At 38.5% G+C, this 11,590-nt stretch overlaps 2 protein-coding genes across 3 annotated transcripts in view; one reads left to right on the top strand and one right to left on the bottom strand.

Moving 5' to 3' along the window:
• Positions 1-11,590, bottom strand: part of LRRC20 (leucine rich repeat containing 20) — a 495,648-nt gene that overhangs the window by 196,218 nt on the left and 287,840 nt on the right. The gene's annotated exons all lie outside the window — the stretch shown is intronic.
• LOC142663888 (ropporin-1-like) overlaps positions 1-11,590 on the top strand; it is a 48,462-nt gene that overhangs the window by 9,912 nt on the left and 26,960 nt on the right. The gene's annotated exons all lie outside the window — the stretch shown is intronic.

Below are 11,590 nucleotides of genomic sequence, written 5' to 3' on the forward strand. Positions count from 1 at the left end.
AGTGAAAGCATTGACGTGAAATGTAGCAGGAAAATTAGCCTATTACTAGTCAAAAGAGAAACGCAGATGATCAGTTCTAACAACTTGGTGATTGTTCCTGCTTATGACAGTGACACGATGCATTTGAACAACGAAAGAGAAAGACTCCGTTTTGTGTATATATGGATATCTATATGTTTTGTTAGTATAAGGCCCTACTACACCGGCTAATTTCGGCCGATGCAACGTGCGCTGATCAACAAAACAGCTCAATGATGGGCGCTCGTTTGCTCCTTTCACACGGAGCTATGGATGGGGATGAGCGGTTGTTACTCCGATCGCTCGTCCCCATACATTATCATGTCGGCAGCACATCTCCCTGTTTACATAGTTAGATGTGCTGCCGACAACAATAATATTCTACTTTTTTAAAACCATACGATCAGCAGATGAATGAGCGTTTGCTCAATCATCTGCTTATCTCTGCCCTGTATACAGGGCAGTTACCGGTAACGAGTGTTCTATGAATGCTTGTCTGCCCGATAATTGCCCAGTGTAAAAGGGCCTTAAGCCTCTAGACCAGAGTGTTCGATATGAGCGCATTTACATCAACAATGGCGGGGATAGTAATAATTACACGTCCGTTTGGGTTTTTTACAACCTTTAAAACCAAGGGCTGGTGATATCCAGAAGACAGTATACTGTAACCATTAGCTCTCCAGCTGCTGGAAAATGACAACTCCAAGTATGCTGAGAGTTGTAGTTTCCCAACAGTTGGTGAGCCACAGGTTGCAGACTACTGCAGTAAACAACTACATGAGAGCAACAACCTGTAGGATGTTGTTTCAAAACGACCCAATACATAGACAGATATTCTGTATACAAACAATTGTGTAGAACTGTTGCCTAACACTAAACTATCCCCAGGAAATGTTAAGAGATTTAAACTGCTAACATTTTAGAATAATGCTGGAGCTATCATTCTTGGATTTCTTTAATCCCAAATAATTCCTTGCTTTATAGATTGATGCACATGTATTTGGATGGGTCAAAAATAACTACAAATCATTCGTTTGTTTGGACTTCCAGACTTCCTGGGACAGTTCATTAAAATGCATTAAAAACAGCAAGAAGTCTAGATTTCAATCTCATTTGATAGATGTCCTCCTAAAAAGATTAAGATATAAAATTGAGAACTTGACACCATTTTCATTTCTTATTATGGTTTTTTTTTTGTATCTTCAGAATTTTAATAAATCAAACTGAGCTGTCAAAACAACAGTATAATTATATAATAAAATATATAATAAAAACGCTAGCATATAAATAACTAGTAAGCAGGCAACCATCCAAAAATATGGCGGTTGAGGTTAAGAATAGCTCTGTTCTTCTGCTCACCTTCATCGCTCTCAGCTTCTCAGATTTATGCAACCATACACAAAGAAATTCTCAGCAAACACCTGCAATATTCCGATGCATGTGTCAAAACAAATAAAAATTAAAAGGGGGTTAACCAGGCTTAGAAAAAAATGGGTCTGCTAATTTTCCAGAGACAGCCCCCATTTTTGCTCACGGGCTGTGTCTGATGTTGCAGCTTAGTCCTATTCACTTGAAGGCCGGGTTCACACGTAGCGTAAACACAGATTTCATTGCGGAAAATCCGCAGCGCAATACAGTAGCAGCAAAGTGGATGAGATTTGAACAAATCTCATTAACATGCTGCGTAAAGAATCCGCCAAAAAATTGCTCAGAAATTCACCTGTGGTGCGTTTTTTTAATAGGTTCTATTGGGTTCGGAGGGAGTGTCTGTCATTTTACCGGAAGAAATAGCGCCGCAAGCTGCACTATTTCTGAGTTTTACACCAGATCTGCGTCCAAGACCCCTGATGGAGGATCCGACGTGGATTTGAACAGAGCCTCACATACATTCTTCCTTATACAGTACCTCTACTGGTGGTTTTCGTATTCAATCCCAGTTTTGGTTATTACATGCAAAGTTTGACAGCATTGGTATTATTCAGTTAATAACATGAGCTGGGCTTCATTTTGTAGAACAGAAGAATGAGTACGTGCAGGAAATGTGACGTTTCTAAGAAAGATAAAGTGACATTATTTCTGTGGGTAGAAAAAATATATAATCAAACAACTAGAATTATACACAGATAAGTTTTGGATCGATCAGTAATTTAGTACCTCTGATTGCATTAGATGATGATCAAGGCCAAATAAACACCTGTGAGGATGAGGCAGCGCTTGGTATGAATAAGGATTATGAGCAGAAAAGCTGGGGCTTTAATTGTTTTTTTACCTCCTGGCACTGAAAACACTATGAGTCACTCTCCAGTGTGGTCTCAGATTTTCATTTCTCGAATTGGCAGTGTTAATCTTATTTTTTTCAGCACTACTCTATGTAAATGTCTCCAGGGTGGGATGATCTGCGTGCACTATTGCTTTGTTGCCTGATAAAGCTGTACTGAAGACATACCACCCCCCTCCACTGCTTAGTTTTCAAGAATAATCTACCATAGAAGATTTTAGATACAACATCTTTATGACTTCTATAAAACTGATCAAAATATTAAAATTGGAATTGTCGCTACAAACACATAAATGATAATTTTATCATGATATTCTTGTTGGCAAATTTGTGCAAGCTGCTTTAGACAGATCACTGCTTGTAGTTAAGGGCAATTTTTCAGGAAACCTTACATTTACGGGCCTCTTACACCCAGATCCCACTATGCATGGCCCTGCTCTAAACTTCGTCCCTTGCAGCATATCATATCATATCACACATGTCGCTGTCATAATTATATGGTTCAGAAACTGCATAGAAGTAATGTTAAAGAGGCTCTGTCACCAGATTTTGCAACCCCTATCTGCTATTGCAGCAGATAGGCGCTGCAATGTAGATTACAGTAACGTTTTTATTTTTAAAAAACGAGCATTTTTGGCCAAGTTATGACCATTTTCGTATTTATGCAAATGAGGCTTGCAAAAGTACAACTGGGCGTGTTGAAAAGTAAAAGTACAACTGGGCGTGTATTATGTGCGTACATCGGGGCGTGTTTACTACTTTTACTAGCTGGGCGTTGTGTATAGAAGTGTCATCCACTTCTCTTCACAACGCCCAGCTTCTGGCAGTGCAGATCTGTGACGTCACTCACAGGTCCTGCATCGTGTCGGCACCAGAGGCTACAGATGATTCTGCAGCAGCATCGGCGTTTGCAGGTAAGTCGATGTAGCTACTTACCTGCAAATGCTGATGCTGCTGCAGAATCAAGTGTAGCCTCTGGTGCCGACACGATGCAGGACCTGTGAGTGACGTCACAGTGCTGCACTGCCAGAAGCTGGGCGTTGTGAAGAGAAGTGGATGATACTTCTATACACAACGCCCAGCTAGTAATAGTAGTAAACACGCCCCGATGTACGCACATAATACACGCCCAGTTGTACTTTTACTTTTCAACACGCCCAGTTGTACTTTTGCAAGCCTCATTTGCATAAATACGAAAATGGTCATAACTTGGCCAAAAATGCTCGTTTTTTAAAAATAAAAACGTTACTGTAATCTACATTGCAGCGCCTATCTGCTGCAATAGCAGATAGGGGCTGCAAAATCTGGTGACAGAGCCTCTTTAAGCTACTTTATAAAACTTATTTGGGCATTGCATGGTAATATTAATATCGTAAATGAAAATTACTCGACACTTTGCACTTTTCTGTGGGAAATGTTCTACTTCCTCTATTGTGATCATTGCCCTTTTTGGAAAGAAATTGAAAAAGAATATGTAAACACAGACCGCATATATGTTTACATAAGAAAGTGCGATGAGAAGAGCCCAAATATATAGCTATAAGTATGGTCTATACACCGATCAGCCACATCATCAAACCACCTGCCTACTTGTGTCCTGTAGGTCCCCCTCATGCTGCCAAAACAGCTATGACCCATTAAGGCATGGACTCCACAAGACCTCTGAAGTTGTCTTGTCATATATGCCATCAAGACATTAGCAGCAGATTCTTTAAAGGCTATGTATACCTTTTTTTTTTATTACTCCAATACATCGAAATTAATTTTTTTATTTCTTACTGTATTAAAGGAGTTTTTCCACGAGGAACAATTATGACATATCCACAGGATATGTCCTAAATGTCAGATAGATGCGGGTCTCACCTCTGGGACTAACACCTATCTCTAGAATGGAGACCCTAAACCCTGTTCTACCGCTCGTCGGCTGATTTCCAACCATGAAGGTGAAAACAGCGTAGCTCACTGAGCTACACTGTTTTCGGAAGCCCCATAGAACTGAATGGTTGTTACGGAAACAGCGTAGCGGACTACGCTGTTTTTGTAACTCCCGACCATAAAGTCAGGAAGTGGCTGGGAGTCAGTGATAGCAAACAAAGCTTAACGGGGTTTAGGCACCCCGTTCTAGAGATAGGTGCGGGTCCCAGAGGTGGGACCCGCATCTAGCTGACATTTAGGACATATCCTGTGGATATGTTCTAAATTGCCCTCGTGGGAAAACTCCTTGAAGTCTACAGCAACTATGAAGAACAATGTATGTCCATGGTAACAGATAACAAACAAACCTAATATATTCTGATTCTGTAGTCATTTGTCATCTACTTCTTCCTAACATACATTTGGTATATTAGCAAGAAGTAATGGACATAAAGAAAAAAGTTTAACTGCAGGATCAGACTACATTGGGTTTGATGTCTGTTACCATGGAGACGCATAGGTCTTCATAGATGCTATAGACATAAAACGTACCAAATTTAAGATTTGTTTGCAAAGTTTCTTGATTTCTCATTTTGAATTAGAAAAAATAGGCTGCAAAAGTGTACATAGCTTTCAAGTCTGGTAAATTGAATGGTGGGCCCTTGATCAAATTGATATTTGGGGAATTTGGAGGCCAAATCAACACGTTAAACTCTCAAACTATTCCTGAACAACTTTTGCACGGTGCAATAAAGAGACCGCTGCTATTAGAAAATACTGCTGTCTTTAAAGAGACTCTGTCACCACATCATAAGTGCCCTGTCTCCTACATAATCTGATCGGCGCTGTAATGTAGGTGACAGTGATTTTTATTTTGAAAAACAATCATTTTTGGGCAAGTTATGAGCAATTTTAGATTTATGCTAATTAGTTTCTTAATAGACAACTGGGCGTGTTTTTACTTTTTACCAACTGGGCGTTGTACAGAGGAGTGTATGAGGCTGACCAATGAGTGACCAATCAGCGTCATACACTTCTCATTGTTCCAATGTTCACTTGCTGACTAATATATTTCACCCCTCCACAGGTTCCATTGTCACAAGTCAGTTAAAGCTATGTAAACCTTAAAAAGTGGTTTTCTTTTTTTTTTTTTTATAAAAATGTCAGTCAGTGTGTTTGGTACATAGCCTTTAATGTGATTAATTTCACCTGCCAGTGGTTTCAATGTTATTGCTGATCGTTTTATAGTTTATATAATTAAAAGTATAAAAGTATAACTTCTGATCTGATTCTGATGACTTTTATTCTAATTTTCTGGACTATACCGATGTAGCAATCTTTAACTCAACTCTTGCGTTAAATCCACAGTGGCAAGAAACTTCAACTTTTTCAATGGCTTTTGTTGTGTGATATCACGCTGCAGCAAGTTATCAGTCAAGATCAACATTGTTACATGTTACAACTGATTTTTATTTTTTTTAAGGACAATTTAATGGCCCAAATAATGCACCATATAATATACCGTACTGAAAAACGTAAGAAAAAAATATTTTGTGGGGTGGAATACAACAATTTCTCCATTGTTATTTGGGATAAGTTTTCACAGCGTTTACCATGCAGTAAAAATGACATGTTAACCTTATTCTGCATGTCAATACAATTATGGCAAAACCAAACTTACCTACTATTTTTACAAAATATTGTGCATTTTGCCATGAGCTATTAACCCCTTAGCGTCGTAAACAATTTTCAGATTTTAATTTTCTTTTTTTCCTTCCCACTTTCCAAAAGCCATAACTTTTTCATTTTTCCATTGATCTAGTCCTATGAGGGCTTGATTCTTGCGGAACGAGTTGTAGTTTTTCGTAGCGCCATCTACTGTGCCATATAATGTACTAGGAAATGGGAACAAAATTATTTGTGGGGTAGAAAATGAAAAAAACAGCGATTCCTCCATTGTTTTTTGTGATTCGTTTTTACGGAATTCTCCGCGCAATTAAAATAACATGTTAACTTTAATCTGCGGGTCAATACGATTACAGCGATACCAAATATATATCGTTTTTTCTATGTTTTAGTTTTTTCCTTGTAAAAATATTAAGTGTAAAAAATAAAATTTATTTTGTGTCGACAAATTCTGAGAGCCATAAGTTTGTTTTTTTTCCATCTATTAAGTTGTATGAGAGTTTATTTTTGCAAGATAAGCTGTAGTTGTAAAGCTACCATTTTGGGGTACATGCGAGGTTTTGATCACCTTTTATTAAATTTTTTGTGGGAGATGAGGTGACCCAAAAACAGCGATTATGGCGTTTGCATTTTTGTTGTTCTTTTTACGGCGTACACCGTGCAGGTTAAATAATGATATATTGTAATAGTTCAGCTTTTTACAGATAGCCATTATGTTTAATTTATTTATTTTTTTTACAATGCTTTAGGGGGAAAATGGGAAAAGCTTTTTTTTTTTAACTTATAAAAACTTTATTTTACAAATTTTTACTTTTTTTTATTAGTCCCCCTAGGGGACTTCCACCAGCGATCATTGGATCCCTTGCACTATCGTCTTTCTGGCAGGCTTCTATTAAGCCCAGAGGCAGGGCTTAACAGGAGCACAAAGATGGCAGACATGGGGCCTTCATTGCAATTGCATTGTGGGGGGAACGATGAGCTTCTAGAGGGGATTGTCCCCCCCTTCTAACGATTTAAATGCCGCTGCAGCTATTGACCTGGCATTTAACTGGTTAAACGAGCGGGATCGCACTCATGTGCAATCCCACTGGTTACTATGAAGTGTTGGCTGTAACATACAGCCGACACCCGCATTGTATAAAGCGGGCTCACTCCGTTTCATATTTCCCCTACCCGGCTGTGACGTAGCCATACGTCAAATGTTGGAAAGGGGTTAAATAGGAACGGTCACCTCTCCTGACATGTCTGTTTTATTAAATAATCATATCCCATAATTCTGGATCATCATTTCTTAGAACTCTGCACTATGCTTTCAGTTGTTATTCCTACAGAAATTCATGTGTTGCCATTTAAAAGGTTGTCTGGTTTTAGCAAATTAAATTTTATTTATTTGTATAATTAAAAGTTATAACATTTTCCAATAAACTTTCTGTATTTATTCCTCACGGTTTCCAAGATCTCTGCTTGTTTACTTCCAGTGGATACAATTCTGTCCTTGGTCATGTGATGGACGCACAGGTGCACGGCTCGTTACAGTTACAGTTACAGTTACAGTATGTGTATCAGAGCTGTGTCTTCTAATGTTTCCCACACCTGTGTGTCCATCACATGACCATGGACAGAATTATAGCCACTGGAAGTAAACAGTGGATTTTCAGACTTCAACCTCCAACATATTCTGCTTTTAATTTTGACATATGCTTATTTAAGGTAACTAAAGTGGAGCTACCACTATAGCAATGATTGGTGGGGCAGTTTTTAATAACAGCATTTATTTTTATTAGTTATTATAATATTTTTTACTTTGATGTTTTATTATTAGTGTTCCCCTTCTGAAATACATCTTTTCCAAGTACATCTTGAAGTTAATTTTTTAAATATCATCACTTGTCTTCAAAGTCTGAAGTGCCAGTGCTACCTCCCGCACCAGCAACCAATCAGGCAAAGACATTAGGTCACAAAAGACCTTAAAGGTTATGTAAACCTTTGAAAGCTATTTATTTTTTTAAATAAAAAGGTCAATCAGTGTGTTTTGTGCAACTTTATAATTCGTTTTTATTAAAAATTATTTTTACTTTTTGAGATACAGCTTCTTTGTATCCTGTATACAGAGCAGCTGTATCTTATGCTAAATCCTGTATCCGTCAGGTCTGCGGGATTGCTGGGTTCAGTGACAGCGGGTCCTGCATGTCTGTGACACGCAAGATCCACCTGTTATCCATCACATCTAAGGTCATAACTTAGATTTGGTCAATTACAAGTTGGTCCTGCGTGTCAAAGACACGCAAGACCCGCTGACACTGAACTTGTCAGCCACGGCGGACGTGACCGATTCAGGTCTTAGTGCACAACACAGCTGCTCTGTATACAGAATACAAAGCAAGTGTATGTCAAAAAGTAAAAATCATTTTAATAAAAACTTTCGAAGGTTTAATTTTTTTACATTATTTTTTTTATAATATACATTTCTTCTGTAGTTGGGTCTGAAATTGCCACAGTCGTGTGTTTAATTTTTCACATAAAAATTATTGTAATTTTGTGATTGTGTAAAAGCAGCATTCTTCTTTTCTTATTATTTTCACCTGGGCACAACATGCTTACTAAATTTTCTCAACAAAATCTATTGCTGAGAGAACAGTTGAACCAAGAAAATGAAAGCAGAACCAGCATCAAATCCTAGTTCGAAATAGTAGTCAGTGGCGGTAATATTTATAGGCCTGCCCAAAGAACAGTGGAGTGGATCACTGGTTTGGGGCACTGCCAGGCAGAAGTGGATTGTGATTCTTACAACTACACCATGGAGTTCATTTTTTAACAACATCACTTGTCTCCAAATCCTGAAGAATCAATATTACTTCTAGCGCTGGCAACCAATAAGGCAGAGGTTTAGGAAGAGGTGATACTGTGGTAGAAGAAGACCCACACTCAATTTAAAGGAAAAAGTAACTCTTAGTCAACAGTTAGAAACAAGTCATGATGAGAAAGGAGTACTGCCACGACCACTTTGTGAGAAGAATGAGAAGAGTGAAACTATTATTGCAGAAGTGGTAGCCAGAAATAAAGATGGCAATAGCATAGACAGTCGAGGCAGTGGTCGCACCTATTTAAGAGAAATGTGTGGAAAACGGGTGGTGTTTTCTACTTCATCTGAGTGAATTCCCACTAGATGCCACCAGCAATCTCCGCAGGATTTTTTGGAGTGGAAACAAAAGGGTGCTCCCATCCATCTGCTTGCCTCTCAACTGAACGCTTAGGCTATGTTCACACGGAGTATTTTGGGGGAGGAATATCTGCCTCAAAATTCAGTTTGGAACTTTGAGGCAGATTCTCCTCTCCCTGCACGCCGATTTTTGCGGCGATTTTCGTGCCGTTTTTCGCCCGCGGCCATTGAGCGCCGCGGGCATAAAACAGCGCGAAATACGCTTTCTCTGCCTCCCATTGAAGTCAATGGGAGGTCAGAGGCGGAAGCGCCCGAAGATAGGGCATGTCGCTTCTTTTTCCCGCGAGGAAAATGCAGTTTTACTGCATTGAAATCAATGGGAGGCGTTCTCGGGCCGTTTTTGCCGAGTTTTGCGACGCAGTTTCCGCGTCAAAAAACTCGGCAAAATACTCTGTGTGAACATCCCCTTAACTGGCTGTGATGTTGATGGAGTAGTTCTTTTTATCCCAGCTGGTAGGTTCTGAGGCCTTCTGCAAGTTGTCCATGTGGACACCACCTGTGACATCTAGAGCAGTAAGTATGGAAAGAGATCAGCTTATCGGTAAATGTCAGTTGAGCCTCAAGTACAAGTGAAACTGCCGCAGATTGTTTAGCAGAATAATTATGACGTGCTTTTTTTGTTCTTTATTTCCCCCCAGTCCTAACAGCAACCCGGACATTTTCTGTTGCTTTCTCCTTACCATCTTATCATGTGTGCATTGTCAGGCAATAACATGATGTGGCTGCAACTCATTAGCCTGAGGGAGAGAACCCACATACTGAATGTGCTGCAGACATGCATCAAGTAGCAGGGCTTTCCCCCATTGCCAAGTGGGCAACACATTTTGAAACAACAGCAAAAATATTGTCATTACCATGAACCCCCCCTACTTGCGCAATTGAGATGTCTTCATTCCCAAAATCACCCACAAAGTGACATTTTTAAGGTTTCACTCTTCTGTTATTATAACCTGCAGTTGTCCTAGGCGGCTAGGCTCACTTGATGATTTCTCACCAGGCTATTACTCAAATTTGAGTTTTCAAGATGGTTCGACAGTTACAGTAGGTTACATTTTTCATGCACCATTTAAAATCAAATGTGCTTTGTTATCAAAGAGCATACTTTTCAGTGCAATCTCCGACTTATGCAATTTATAGCTTTCAGTCTGTATTATGTGAACAATTACAACAATAACTTTTCTACCTTGTCCGCATTCATGTTTCAGTGGGCTTGCAGATTTCTGTATGGAATACATTGTCAATGCTTGTTAGAGGGGTCACCAAGTCTAAGTAAAAGTGTAGTTTTATGCTAATGCCATGGTACCATTGCTTTCATTTATACTACTAATTGGATCAATTAGGTGCTCTAACTGGCTGATTGCAAGTTGGGTACAAGAGCTGCCAGGCACGGGTCAGAAAGATAGAACATTATGGTAACAATTAGTAATTACATAAATTTTTCTACGAGCGTACATTGTATTTGCGTGTCTATGCTTTGTTTTTTTTTTCTGCTTTAGCAAAAGAAAAAAAGAAATTACTTGCACAACAATAAATAGGGAAGTAATATTATATAAAAAATAAAAAATCCACCGCGTGCTTTATCATCAGTGAAAAACTATACAAAGCATTATCATTTATAATTACTCCACATTCATATGATAAGAGCTCTGTCCACCTCGACATGTTTGTACTTTTTATAAACTTTGTCTACAAAGACAATGATGAAGTATTTTTGATGGGTGCTGCAGTAGTAAATTTTTCTAATTCTTTTTGTCGTGGATACTTCATTTTAAATGAGTGGTTCTCGAATATATATATATATATATATATATATATATATATATATATATATATATATATATATATATATTCATCCCTGAAATGAGGTGGAGCAGCAATTGTAGAGAACTTGAATACACCGTTACAGCTGTAAATAATTTAACGGACACTCTTAAAATAATAATTTATTGTACCTTTTCATGCAGTGCTGTACTAGTCTATGGATCGTCGCTCTTGTTGCAGCTCTTTTTATGACTCATGCCTTGATGGTCGATATGCTTGCAAGTTTTCCAGATTGGGGCTACATGGCAGGTTGTAAAATAGCAACATCACATTCTGCTAAACCAAATCAAAGTTAAAATTTGCTTTGGTCATAAATCACTTTAGAAGATCGTTCAGGAGTTAAGAGAAAGGGACTGGAGAATAAGCCGTCAGACAACTAGTCTGACAGATTTGCTAGGCCACTGCTTTCTGCAACTTGCTATGTGATGTATATACTTGCCAGCTGCAGAAACCAAACAAAGAAAACCATTTTATTAAACCCAACTAGATGAATGAACTAGAAAATGTTTTGTTTTGTGCTATAAAACACGTGCAGTTTAGTAAAAGCAGTAGATTAGAAAAGGATTTACTGAAATAAATACTGCTACGCGGTGATGAAAAAAACACCTAATCAAACAACATCATTTATCACTGATTTTAGAAATGAGATGATC

This window comes from Rhinoderma darwinii, chromosome 11 (assembly GCF_050947455.1).
Source record: "Rhinoderma darwinii isolate aRhiDar2 chromosome 11, aRhiDar2.hap1, whole genome shotgun sequence".
Taxonomy (NCBI): Eukaryota; Metazoa; Chordata; class Amphibia; order Anura; family Rhinodermatidae; genus Rhinoderma; species Rhinoderma darwinii.